At 42.6% G+C, this 14,233-nt stretch overlaps 1 pseudogene; it reads right to left on the reverse strand.

The window, feature by feature from the left end:
* Positions 1–2,211: 2,211 nt before the first annotated feature.
* Positions 2,212–5,901, reverse strand: LOC129034644 (little elongation complex subunit 2-like; annotated as a pseudogene).
* Positions 5,902–14,233: the final 8,332 nt, after the last annotated feature.

Consider the following 14,233-nt stretch of genomic DNA (forward strand, 5'->3'; position numbering starts at 1 on the left):
TTCTCTATATAAGATTATGTCATCTGCAAAGAGGGACAATTTGATTTTCTCTTTTCCAATTTTGCTGTATTGTATTGCTTTCTCTTGCTTAACTGCCCTGGCTAGGAATTCCAGTACAGTGTTGAATAAGAGTAGTGAAAATGGGCGTTCTTGTCTGGTTCCAGCTACTAGAGGAAAAGCTTTTCCCCATTCAGTATGCTGTCAGCTGTGGGTTTGTTACATACGGCCTTTATTATTTTGAGGTACACTCCTTCCATGCCTAATTTCTTGAGAATTTTTTGTCATGAAGGGATGTTGAGTTTTATCAGGTGCTTTTTCTGCATCTATTGAGATGATCCTATGGCTTTTGCCCTTAATTCCACTGATGTGATGTATCACATTTATTGATTTGGGTATACCAAAACATCCTTGCATTTTTAGGACTAATCCCATTTGAACATGGGTGTATAATTTTTTTGATGTGCTGTTAGATTCAGTTTGCTGGTATTTTGTTCAGGATTTTTGCATTTAGGTGCAGCAGGGATACTGATCTATAGTTTTGTCACTATTGTTGTTGTGTCCTGGTCTGGTTTGGGTAGCAGAGTAATGCTGGCCTTCTAGAATAAGTTTGGAAATGATCCCTTCTCTTCCATTTTTTTGAAGAGCTTGTGTCAAATTGATATTATTTCTTTAAATCTTTGGTAGAATTCAGCAGTGGAGCCACCAGGCCCTGGGTTTTTCTTTGATGGGAGACTTTTTATGATGGCTTCAATCATATTGCCCATTATTGGTTTGTTGAGGTTTTCTTTTTCCTCATGGTTTCATGTTGGTAGGTTGTATGTGTGCAGGGATTTATTCATTTCTTCTAGTTTTTCCTATTTGCTGGTGGATAGTTGTTCATAATAGTCTCTAATCATTGTTTGTATTTCTGTGGTCTCAGTTGTTAGTCTTCTTTTTTGTTTCTGATTTTATTTATTTGGGTCTTCTCTCTCTTCTCTTAGTTTAGCTAACAGTTTATCAATTTTTGTTTGTCTTTTCAAAAAGCCAACTTTTCATTTCATCGATCTTTTGTAATTTTTTTTAGTCTCTACTATGTTTAGTTCTGCTCTGATCTTTATTTATTTATTTTCTAGTTTTAAATTTTGGGTTTAGTTTGTTCTTCCTTTACTAATTCATGGATGTGCATTGTTAGATTGTTTATTTGAAATCTTTCTACTTTTTTAAAGCAGACATTTATTTCTATAAATTTATTCCTGGGGATCAACTTACCTCTTTCTCTGTGGTGAGGAGTGTCTCTTGGGATGAGCCAATCCCAGCCAAGCTCTTCACTTTCCTCTTTATGCTGCCATCTCCAGTCTCTGTGCATCAGAAGGTCTTTGTCACTTTCTTGCTGAATTCCAGTGTTTTCTCCTATACACTCTATTTGATGTGTTGTTTTCTAATTGTTTTGGTCCTTTGTGGAGTAGGAGAGCACTGGGCACCTCTAATCAGCCTTCTTGATGACATCTGGATAGGACAATATTGATCAATGATATATCTAGAAGCAATTTTGAATAAATAATATAGTGTTATAGGTTATAATTAAATATGTAAACCAAAAATAAATAAAGGAAAGGAAGAAAAACCTCCCTTTTTTTTCAGAGGCAGGGAGTTTTTATTTTTGGCTTCTGTAATGGTATTTCACCAAGTTTTAAAGGTATTAACTTTATTAACCTGCAACATTCATCATTTTAAAGGAGTATATAAAAACTATCAAAATGGGTCAGAAACAAAGTTTGCGATACTCATAATTATCTTCAACAGTGGCAATATTTAACCTTCTGAGTCAGTCTCAACAGATTGGCAATATAACATAATATGTATTGATAAGTGTCGTTCTTGATAAAAAATCAAATTATTTTTCTATTTAAAATTTTTAGAAAAGGTTTAATGTAAAAATATTTTTCTTCTTTATATATTTCCCTGCCATGATAATGTTAAAACATATCAAGATGCTTCTCAAAGTTTAGGAGTGAACAGCATAACATTCCATTTTAGTTGAAGCATTCCTTCACATAGCCAACATATTTTTTGAAGACACTCTAAGAACTCTTGAGGATACTACAGGAAAAATGTTCCTCTTGCCTACTGAGCTTTTAGTCATATTTTCCCTCAAACTTTTCTAAATTAAACATTGTTATAACTGGGTTTTTTGTTTTTTTTTTTGAAATTTAATTTTCCACGGTGCAGTCCTCAAGTTATTCTTTTATTCGGAGCCACTCCTTCAGTTTCAGCTTGGTGAGCAGGCAAGCATCTGCTTTTGGTTTCTATGGAAACTGGATTCCTGTGGCTGCCTGTAGGTATTCTCGTTCCACCAACCTTTTGTTGTGCTGTGGTATCCAGTGATTTAGGTGGAGAAGTACAAGGTATTCTTCCATGATGGATATGATATGGTCATAACAGGCTGGGATCTAATGGGACCCAGGGAACTGAGAGACTGGAAGGTACATCACGAAGACTGCAATGTGTTTTATACAAATTGTATGCTGTCCTAGTAACTTTTCCATCAGAGGCCTTATGGATCAGGAGTGAAGAATCTTCTGCTGCCTGAGATAACAAGTAGGAACCCTCCTGCTAGCTACTTAATTTCTTTAGAATGTGTTGGAGGATGTTAAATACATTGGAAATCTTGAGTGCTGAAAGCTTTCCTTTTAATGCTTCTGAGGTAATTTCTTCCAGTAGAAAAAGCTTTGAAGTAAATGCATCGATATGGCCAACATAAAGTAGCTGTTGGAATGCAATCAACTTCCAGTCCATAAGCGACAACGTTCACCTTCAGTCAGAGCTTCAGTTCCATAACCAGCTTGATACTCTACTTCTGGTAGTACATAAACTGGAAATTGTTTTCCAATTTTCCTCTGTTTTTTAGAATGTGGTCTTGTCTCCATCCTCTGGACACTGCAGCACATGAGTAACAACAGGTCTTGCAGGCTAAATAACTTATGAATAAAATTTCCTTCCTGAAGAGCTAGGTATTCCGACGTATCTTCAACATAGTCCTTAAGTTCATATGGCAATCGTCCTTTTGGCTTCTGAAATGCAGAAGGCCATCCAATTTCGGCCAACTAGAGGCATCTGAAGGAACAGACAATTGCTCAGAAATAGAAGGCTGTTTAGAGTTTTCTAAATTCATTAAGGGCAACATGGGTACTTTTCTGGAAATTGGCTTTAAGAGCTCATCCTGCATTTTAAAATCTCTCCAACTGGATCAAATTTTTTATATACTTGTTTGATAGGTTTTTTTTTAAAAAAATACATGACTTGCCAGGCACACTGGCTCACGCCTGTAATCCCAGCACTTTGGGAGGCCGAGGCGGGTGGATCACCTAAAGTCAGGAGTTTGAGACCAGCCTGATCAACATGGAGAAAACCCATCTCTACTAAAAATACAAAAAAAAAAAAAATTGACTGGGGGTGATGGCACATGCCTGTAATCCCAGCTACTTGGGAGGCTGAGGCAGGAGAATTGCTTGAAGCCAGGAGGCAGAGGTTGCAGTGAGCTGAGATCGTGCCACTGCACTCCAGCCTGGGCAACAAGAATGGAACTCTGCCTCAAACAAAAAATAAAAATAAAAAATAAAAAAATAAAAACACATGACTCTTCTGGACTAGTTTTCTGCAGAAGCCTGTCCTGAGGAAGAATTTGGACTAGCTGGTCAAGAATTTAAGTTAGAACCCATGACAGCTGTCTTTCCATCACTATTATATTTACACTCTGTATCAATAATTAAACACTCTTCATCTGTATCACTGCTGCAGAGAACTGTATCTTCAGTTTTAGCTGCTTCTGATGTCACAGTCTTTTCCTTTGAGTTGTCTAGGTTCTCCAGAACATTGGGTCTTTCAGCATCAACATGTACCATATCTATAGTCATATCATATTTATTAGCAGTTTCAATTTCCTGAGAATTTTCTAACTGTAAGGCATCAGATGTTTTCAAGTCACTATCTTGCCTCAAAGACTTGTCAGAATTTGACACCTTTTTGTCACATGATTCAAATCCCTGGTCATCTTTATTTTTGTACTCTTTAGGGCCACCATCCATAGCAGACCAATTGTTTCTTCTTTTGCAACTGTTCCATGAGAATCTGAGATAAACTTCTAGAATTAGCAGAAATGTCTGGTGCACTTGGTGCCGCAGGTGTAGTTCCTGCTTTGGGGGCTGTGGGAGCATCTGTCACGTTAGTTACTGTGGAAGTACTTGATAGACTTGGTGGCTTTGATGTTTTGGTGGTGGTTACTCCAAAAGTTTCAAGTTTTGTAACATCACCATCAAAATCCAGATACAAGTTTTCAAGATTCTCAATGTTTCGGCACTCACTACTTCACAGGGCATGTCCATTTCAGACATAAACTCTTCAGGGAAAACCTCTTTTCTATGCCTGGTGGGAGAGTCAAAGATCCCTGTTTTTAAGGATGTAAATATATACACAGATAATATAGTTATTGAATAACTTGGGTTCAAGGGAAGTAAAAATAGTTTTTTTCTAACATAAAAATAATTCCTTTTTCAAAGCTTCAAATTAATTTCGGATCACTGGGACGATCATTTTTAAACTTAATAAATGAGTGAAAGTCCAGTTATAATGGAAGAATAAGAACAGTTCATTTTAAGTAGACTCTCACAGGCTTGGTCAAATCAAATGCTCTAGGACCTTCTCGTATATTTTAGGATACTTGTATTTGGGAGATGATTCCCAAGGAGTATTTCATATATTTACATGTTGTGTAAACATAGACTCTGGCAGCTTTTCTTTCAAATGATCTTTTCAAGGATATTGCCATTGTGAACAGCTTTGGAGGTTAAGGTAGCTTTTCCCTCTGCGGGAGAGGGCAGGTTTTCTTGGTGTTTAGGAAAATTAAAATAATGACTACTTTTAGGAGAAAGTTTGAGCAAACTTACCTGAGGTCTGATATGGTTTGGCTGTGACCCCACCCAAATCTTATCTTGAATCGTAGCTCCCACAATTCCCACGTGTTGTGGGAGATACCTGGTGGGAGGTAACTGAATCATGGGGGTGGATCTTTCCCATGCTATTCTCGTCATAGTGAATAGGTCTCACGAGATCTAGTGGTTTCACAAAGGGGAGTTTCCCTGCACAAGTTCTCTTTTCTTGTCTGCCGCCATGTGAGATGTGCCTTTTACCTTCAGCCATGATTGTGAGGCCTCCCCAGCCATGTGGAACTGTAAGTCCATTAAAACTCTTTCTTTTGTTTATGCCCAGTCTCAGGTGTGTCTTTATCAGCAGCATTAAAACAGACTAATACAAGGTCCATTATAAATGACTGGAGTTTCCTAAGCTCCAGCTTCCGTAGCTATGAAGAAAATTCACTTAGTATACAACTTTTCCCTTTTTTAACCTAGGAGTCTTGTGTCTTTTGCCAACATCCATGAAACAATGATAATGTAACTCATTAGATTAAAAGTAGGATAAACCTCAGACCCTTTACAATTAAGTGTTTCTCCACAGTTTACATGAAATTGAAAAATGAAGACACCAAGAATTTTGTTTTTTTCTCCTTATATTTCACATCTAGGCTTTTACCATTGCAGGGACTAGCCCCACAGGGTCAGTGGGTTTTTCTCCCCATGTGCAGAGATGAGAGATTGTAGAAATAAAGACACAAGACAAAGAGATAAAAGAAAAGACAGCTGGGCCCGGGGGACCACTACCACCAAGACGTGTAGACCAGTAGTGGCCCCGAATGCCTGGCTGCGCTGTTATTTATTGGATACAATGCAAAAGGGGCAGGGTAAGGAGTGTGAGTCATCTCTAATGATTGACAAGGTCACGTGAGTCATGTGTCCACTGGACAGGGGGCCCTTCCCTGTTTGGCAGCTGAGGTGGAGAGAGAGAGAGAGAGGACACAGCCTACGCCATTATTTCTTCATATCAGAGGTTTTTAGTACTTTCACTAATTTTGCTACTGCTATCTAGAAGGCAGAGCCAGGTGTACAGGATGGAACATAAAAGCAGACTAGGAGTGTGACCACTGAAGCACAGCATCACAGGGAGATGGTTAGGCCTCCAGATAACTGTAGGTGGGCCTGACTGATGTCAGGCCTTCCACAAGAGGTGGAGGAGTAGAGTCTTCTCTAAACTCCGCCGGGGAAAGGAAGACTCCCTTTCCCAGTCTGCTAAGTAGTGGGTGCTTTTCCTTGGCACTGACTCTACCCCTAGACCACAGTCCGCTTGGCAACAGGCGTCTTCCCAGACGCTGGTGTTACCAGTAGACCAAGGAGCCCTCTGGTGGCCCTGTCTGGGCATGACAGAAGGCTCACACTCCTGTCTTCTGGTCACTTCTCACTATGTCTCCTCAGCTCCTATCTCTGTATGGCCTGGTTTTTCCTAGGTTATGATTATAGAGCGAGGATTATTATAATATTGGAATAAAGAGTAATTGCTACAAACTAATATTAATGATATTCATATATAATCACATCTAAGATCTATATCTGGTATAACTATTCTTATTTTATATATTTTATTATACTGGAACAGCTTGTTGCCTCGGCCTCTTGCCTCGGCACCTTGGTGGCTTGCCACCCACATACAATAGCTTTCTAGCTATTTCTTCTGTAGTATATAAGAGTTCAGCAAACATTTACTGGGTCCCAATCTTGTAACAGATACTCTTATAGATCCTAGAAATCCCAAGATAAATAAAACATGATTGTTGACCCAAAATGCTTCCAATGAATAGAAGAAACAATGCATAAAGACGCATGACACAGAAACAGTATTTTTCCTTCCTTCCTTCCTTCCTTTCTTTTTCTTTCTTAGACGGGGTCTCACTGTGTCACCCAGGCTAAAGTGCAGTGGCACAGTCTGGGCTCGCTGCAACCTCTGACTCCCGAGTTCAAGTGATTCTCCTGCCTTAGCCTTCTGAGTAGCTGGGATTACAGCTGTGCACCACCACGCCTGGCCAATTTTTTTGTATTTTTAGTAGAGATGGGGTTTTGCCATGTTGGCCAGGGTGGTCTCCAACTCCTGACCTCAGGATATCTGCCTGCCTTGGCCTCCCAAAGTGCTGGGATTACAGGCGTGAGCCACTGTGCCTGGCATAAACAGTATTTTTCATAGCATGGGATATAAGTGACGACAGCAACAGCAACTTTTTTTTTTTTTAAGATGGAGTCTTGCTTGTCACCCAGGCTGGAGTGCAGTGGTTGGTGTGATCTCGGCTCACTGCAACCTCCACCTCCCGGGTTCAAGCTATTCTGGTTCCTTAGCCTCCCCAGTAACTGGGTTTACAGGTGCCCACCACCACTTGCCACCTAATTTTTGTATTTTTAGTAGAGACGGGGTTTCACCATATTGCCCAGGCTGGTCTCAAACTCCTGACCTCATGATCCACCTGTCTTGGCCTCCCAAAGTGCTGGGATTACAGGTGTGAGCCACTGCACCCAGCCAATGACAGCAACATTCAAGGGTGCTCTGAGAGCACACTGAGGTGCACTTAGCCTGTTGTGAAAGTTCAAGAGAGGGTTCTTGAAGTTGATGGTCAGAATGCGGTTTTGCAGGAGATTGAATTTGAAAAGCTACCTTATCTTCCAAGGCTGTTCACAGTGCAAATATCCTTGAAAAGATCATTCAAAAACATGTGAAAAGAGTGTTTCTGACGGAAGGACATATACAGAAACATAAAATAGCACGATGTGAATCAAGGAACTAAACACAGAGTGCTGTTACTGGTTTGTGGAGTTCCTTGTGTGGGGCGGTAGGAAGCTGAAGCTGGAGGTTGCCATGCATGCTGCGCTAAGGAACTCAGATTTTAGCCTTTATGTCAGTTGCCTCCAGACTTTTTTTTTTTTTTTTAGACGGAGCCTCGCTCTGTTGCCCAGGCTGGAGTGCAGTGGTACAATCTTGGCTCACTGGAACCTCTGCCTCCCAGGTTCAAGCAATTCTCTGCCTCTGCCTCCAGAGTAGCTAGGACTACAGGCACCCACCACCACACCTGGCTAATTTTTGTATTTTTAGTGGAAACGGGGTTTCACCCTCTTAGCCAGGCTGGTCTTGAACTCCTGACCTCGTGATCCACCCGCCTTAGCCTCCCAAAGTGCTGGGATTACAGGGGTGAGCAGCTGGCCTTAGGCTTTTCTGATGATACATTTATTTAGTAAAACTTTCTCAAGCAGTCACCTCTAATATATCTATATGTATTTATAAATTTCTCTACAGGTTGTATGGTCTCCCCATATATTAAATGTTAGTATTGTATTTTATTTTATAAAACGAAATAAAAATAGATAAAGTTGACCAGGCACGGTGGCTCACGACTGTAATCCCAGCACTTTTGGAGGCCGAGGCGGGTGGATCACGAGGTCAGGAGATTGAGACCATCCTGGCAAACACGGTGAAACCCCATCTCCACTGAAAATACAAACAAAAAAAAAAAAGAAAAAAAGAAAAAATTAGCCGGGCGCGGTGGCGGGCGCCTGTAGTCCCAGCTACTCGGGAGGCTGAGGCAGGAGAATGGCGGGAACCCGGGAGGCGGAGCTTGCAGTGAGCCCAGATGGCGCCACCGCACTCCAGCCTGGGCGACAGAGCGAGACTCCGTCTCAAAGAAAAAAAAAAAAAAGATAAAGTGGCTCATATTTTCTTCTACACCTCAACTGATTGTCTTTCTCACTCTCCTTGAGGGCCACATTTAGCCTGCTTGCAGGTGCTAACACGGGGAATGATGATTTGGTCCGATTTATGTCTTCAATCACTCCTCACAGTGGAAGATAGAGCTGAGACAAGCAGGATTCAAGGAGGGAAGTAGGAACCAAGATATTAGAATGGATCAAGCAAGAGAAAGTCAGGATCTGACTGAGAGAGCAGGCACGGAGTGAAAAGGAGGGCTAGATTTGAGAAATACCTAGGTAATAGAATTGTACGATCCGCCCATTGAGCAGGGGTGGGGAGTGGCTCTGAGAGGCCGGAGTTAGCCGGAGTGAAGGGATGGGAGAAGCGAATGCATTGAGCAGGGGTGGGGAGCGGCTCTGAGAGGCCGCAGTGAGGCCGGGGTGAAGGGATGGGAGAAGCAAATGCATTGAGCAGGGGTGGGGAGCGGCTCTGAGAGGCCGCAGTGAGGCCGGGGTGAAGGGATGGGAGAAGCAAATGCATTGAGCAGGGGTGGGGAGTGGCTCTGAGAGGCCGGAGTTAGCCGGGGTGAAGGGATGGGAGAAGCGAATGCATTGAGCAGGGGTGGGGAGCGGCTCTGAGGGGCCGGAATTAGCCGGAGTGAAGGGATGGGAGAAGCAAATGCATTGAGCAGGGGTGGGGAGCGGCTCTGAGGGGCCGGAATTAGCCGGGGTGAAGGGATGGGAGAAGCAAATGCATTGAGCAGGGGTGGGGAGCGGCTCTGAGAGGCCGGAGTTAGCCGGAGTGAAGGGATGGGAGAAGCGAATGCATTGAGCAGGGGTGGGGAGCGGCTCTGAGAGGCCGGAGTTAGCCGGAGTGAAGGGATGGGAGAAGCGAATGCATTGAGCAGGGGTGGGGAGCGGCTCTGAGAGGCCGGAGTTAGCCGGAGTGAAGGGATGGGAGAAGCGAATGCATTGAGCAGGGGTGGGGAGCGGCTCTGAGAGGCCGCAGTGAGGCCGGAGTGAAGGGATGGGAGAAGCGAATGCATTGAGCAGGGGTGGGGAGTGGCTCTGAGAGGCCGCAGTGAGGCCGGGGTGAAGGGATGGGAGAAGCGAATGCATTGAGCAGGGGTGGGGAGCGGCTCTGAGAGGCCGGAGTTAGCCGGAGTGAAGAGATGGGAGAAGCAAATGCATTGAGCAGGGGTGGGGAGCGGCTCTGAGGGGCCGGAATTAGCCGGAGTGAAGGGATGGGAGAAGCAAATGCATTGAGCAGGGGTGGGGAGCGGCTCTGAGAGGCCGCAGTGAGGCCGGGGTGAAGGGATGGGAGAAGCGAATGCATTGAGCAGGGGTGGGGAGCGGCTCTGAGAGGCCGGAGTTAGCCGGAGTGAAGGGATGGGAGAAGCGAATGCATTGAGCAGGGGTGGGGAGCGGCTCTGAGAGGCCGGAGTTAGCCGGAGTGAAGAGATGGGAGAAGCAAATGCATTGAGCAGGGGTGGGGAGCGGCTCTGAGGGGCCGGAATTAGCCGGAGTGAAGGGATGGGAGAAGCAAATGCATTGAGCAGGGGTGGGGAGCGGCTCTGAGAGGCCGCAGTGAGGCCGGGGTGAAGGGATGGGAGAAGCGAATGCATTGAGCAGGGGTGGGGAGCGGCTCTGAGAGGCCGGAGTTAGCCGGAGTGAAGGGATGGGAGAAGCGAATGCATTGAGCAGGGGTGGGGAGCGGCTCTGAGAGGCCGGAGTTAGCCGGGGTGAAGGGATGGGAGAAGCAAATGCATTGAGCAGGGGTGGGGAGCGGCTCTGAGAGGCCGCAGTGAGGCCGGAGTGAAGGGATGGGAGAAGCAAATGCATTGAGCAGGGGTGGGGAGCGGCTCTGAGAGGCCGCAGTGAGGCCGGGGTGAAGGGATGGGAGAAGCAAATGCATTGAGCAGGGGTGGGGAGCGGCTCTGAGAGGCCGCAGTGAGGCCGGAGTGAAGGGATGGGAGAAGCAAATGCATTGAGCAGGGGTGGGGAGAGGCTCTGAGAGGCCGGAGTTAGCTGGAGTGAAGGGATGGGAGAAGCAAATGGTGCACGTTGTGTTTTGATGACTGGAAGAATAGTGGTTATGTTTAATGAGACAGAAGATTCAGCGGATAAGCAGATTTTAGTGGTGGGTTCAATTAAGAAATTGACGTCATCTTTATACAGATTCACTTCCTTTTAATTTTCTTTCAACACACTCATCCAAAATTTGGTTGTGTTGTTTTTCTGCTGAACAACCTATATTATTGTCCTTTCTTTTCCAAATCTCCACATTTTGGCCCAACTCGTGTTCCATGGTGAATTCAGACAGTAAAAGAAGCAACTGTTTTCCAAGTGCCTTCTTTGTTATTTATAACACAATACTTTTTATTCCAATTTTGTAGTTGACTTCTTTTCTCTAATAGATTATTGTTTAGTCATTGCAGATCCTGTTATTCTTCTGAGCAAACAACCTCAAACTTTCACTGGCTTACAATAAATAAAATTTATTTCTTGCTTGTGTAATTTAATTTTATTTCATATCCCAATGTACATTTCAGTTTGGGACCCAGACCAAAATAGCCATTCAAGTGCAAGTGGTTTATTTTGTAGATGATCCAAAAAGAATGGGAAGTGAGATAGGGAAGAAAATAATGACAAAAAAGGCTTTATTTTCAAGGACGTTAGCACTGTGGACAACTGGGGCTTAATCCTACTGTGGAAACCGAGAAGCTACGGTAAAATGTGTACCTGAGTATTCCCACCTATGGGCCAAGGGAATTGTAATATTTACACAACAAATTCCATCAGCCATTGGTTGTGGCTGTACCTGTGAGTGATCAGTCTCCAGCATTTCGGGCCTAGAAAAAGTAGCCAAGAAGGTTTCACAGTCAGAGAAAGCCCTCGTGCAGAAAATGTACATGCTGGCATTTACAAATCAGTCAGGTATGCATCAATGTGGTTAGAGTAAAAGGATATAGAGAGGAATCCACTAAATCCATCCAGGAATAAACAAATAAAATAGGAAAAAAACCCACTGTTGACATAAGTCAATACTTTTATTTTACCACTATTTCTTTCTTTAGCCCTTTTATTCAGTCACAGCTACTTGTGTACATTAGGTAGGTAGTGTGCAAATTTTACAGTATGCATTAACTCAAATTCTATATTTGTAGTAACTAAAACACGCCTTATTTTTCATCTCTATGCTATTCCCTTCCCTTTCTCCAATTTCTCTGTGTATGAAGCTCGACTGACTTGTCAAAAGCTCCCTAAAGTGATGTTTTTACAATAAAGTCTTTCCTAAACTTCAGTTAGAATCAATCACTCTCTACTGGCTGCTCCTGTAGAATTTTATCTGTAGTTTTGTTTTGTCATCTTATCACTTTTTAATATTATTTACAATCTGTCTGTTAATGTATTGTGAACAGGGCTGGGTGCGGTGGCTCACACCTGTAATCCCAGCACTTTGGGAGGCTGAGGTGGGTGGATCACGAGGTCAGGAGTTCAAGACCATCCTGGTTAACACGGTGAAACCCCGTCTCTACTAAAAATACAAAAAATTAGCCCGGCGTGGTGGCCGGTGCCTGTAGTCCCAGATACTCGGGAGGTTGAGGCAGGAGAAAAGCTCACCAGGAGGTGGAGGTTGCAGTGAGCCAAGATCGCACCACTGCACTCCAGCCTGGGTAACAGAGCAAGATTTTGTCTTAAAAAATATATATATGTGTATATATACATACATATATATATATAGAACAACTTTAAGATGATTTGTGTCTTACTCATTTTTACTTATCCCGCGATTGTCACAATAAAGGTTTGCTCACATCATAAGCAAACACCTAAATAGACATGTCTGATTTTCTTACAATTATGAAAGTGAATCTTACTTTGAAAAAAAATCATAAATGCCTCACATTTTTCAATGTGCTTTTGGACATTTCTTAATAACTATGTTTTTGTAATATATATGTTAAGGCACTTACAATTTTAATGTGTAGTTATGTGTAAAATCACATTTTATCAAATAAGCATTATCAGATAATTCTTTATGATGAAATTAATTTATGAGTTTCTAATAAATACTACAGTATTGTTGGCCAGAAAGCACTAATGAAAATAAATTAAAGGTATTGTTTGTTACTTTAAAGGCTAGGAATTTCTAATATAATGAAATGTAAGGAATAGTTCATAATTTAAGAACACATCTACTTCACATTGTAAAAAAGAATTATCTATTGTTAAAGCGAAACAAATATGGCCTGGGAAGGACTCTATACTTCTATACTTGAGTCCTTGTAGAGGAACCATAACCTAACTTAATAGGTCAATGAGATTGAAAACCTAATTTAGGAGTATGTGCGTGGAACAATCGCCAATCCAGCAGTCATACTGCAGCCACTCACACACTGCTGAGTGTTCGAACTGTGTTCAATAAGGCAAACTTGTAACCAATCCAGTTGTTTCCGTAATTCACTTCTGATTTCTGTACATCCTTTTCCTTTTTTTGTCTATAAATCTTCTTCCACCATGTGGCTGTGTTGGAGTCTCTCTGAATCTGCTGTGATTCTGGGAGCTGATTCACGAATCATTCACTGCTCAATTAAACTCCTTTAAATTTAATTCAGCTGGCTGGGTGCGGTGGCTCACGCCTGTAATCCCAGCACTTTGGGAGTCTGAGGAGGGCAGATCACCTGAGGTCAGGAGTTCGAGACCAGCCTGACCAACATGGTGAAACTCCATCTCCACTAAAAATACAAAAATTAGCCAGGCGTGGTGGTGCATGCCTGTAATCCCAGCTACTTGGGAGGCTGAGGCAGGAGAATTGCTTGAATCTGGGAGGTGGAGGTTGCAGTGAGCAGATATCGTTGTGCCACTACACTCCAGCCTGGGCAACAAAAGCAAAACCCATCTCAAAAAACCCAAAAGTTTAATTCTGCTGAAGTTTTTCTGTAAACACTGTGTTATTATTTAATCTTTTGATGAAAGGCAAATGATATAAACAAGAACTTGGAATATTTGTGAATAATGTATAAATAAATAGTTTCTGTTTATTCTCTGTATTCTGTTAAAAGTTTTTGCTCTGGTCAATATATCTGGCCATACAATCCTTTTAAATCCTATAAAATTTTAAAGGAAATTTGATGCATGTGCAACTTTATTTATTTATTTATTTTTTGAGTCTGTTTGTTACAATGGAAATTGCCTTAACAAGCCTCATGTGGCACATGCGGTGCCCAGAGCATTCTGAGAAGTTGCATTAACAAGCCTCATGCGGCACACGCGGTGCCCAGAGCATTCTGAAAGTTATGGTTTTGAAAGCAGTCTTTGTGGCGACATTGTCCTAATTAAAGTTCTCAGGCAGTTTTGCCGACATTCAAAACCACCTTCCATTTTTATCCTTTTGTGGTAATATTTATCATTTATAAAAAGGAATTCCAACACCTCTTTTCCACGTATAATCTCCCAACGTTCCTAGTCAAAGCAGTTTGCTCCCAAATTACCAGAAGTGGTCTTGTTGCGGCAGCAGAGCTCCACTGGTGCACTTTTGCTCACCAGTTTGTTGAACGTGTAGCTTTACCCACCTTGAGGCAGAACTGCACGTGCCCGTGTTGGTGCTGACTCATGATGTGTGGTGCAGGGATGGAGAA

Source organism: Pongo pygmaeus, chromosome 3, assembly GCF_028885625.2.
Source record: "Pongo pygmaeus isolate AG05252 chromosome 3, NHGRI_mPonPyg2-v2.0_pri, whole genome shotgun sequence".
Lineage (NCBI taxonomy): Eukaryota > Metazoa > Chordata > Mammalia > Primates > Hominidae > Pongo > Pongo pygmaeus.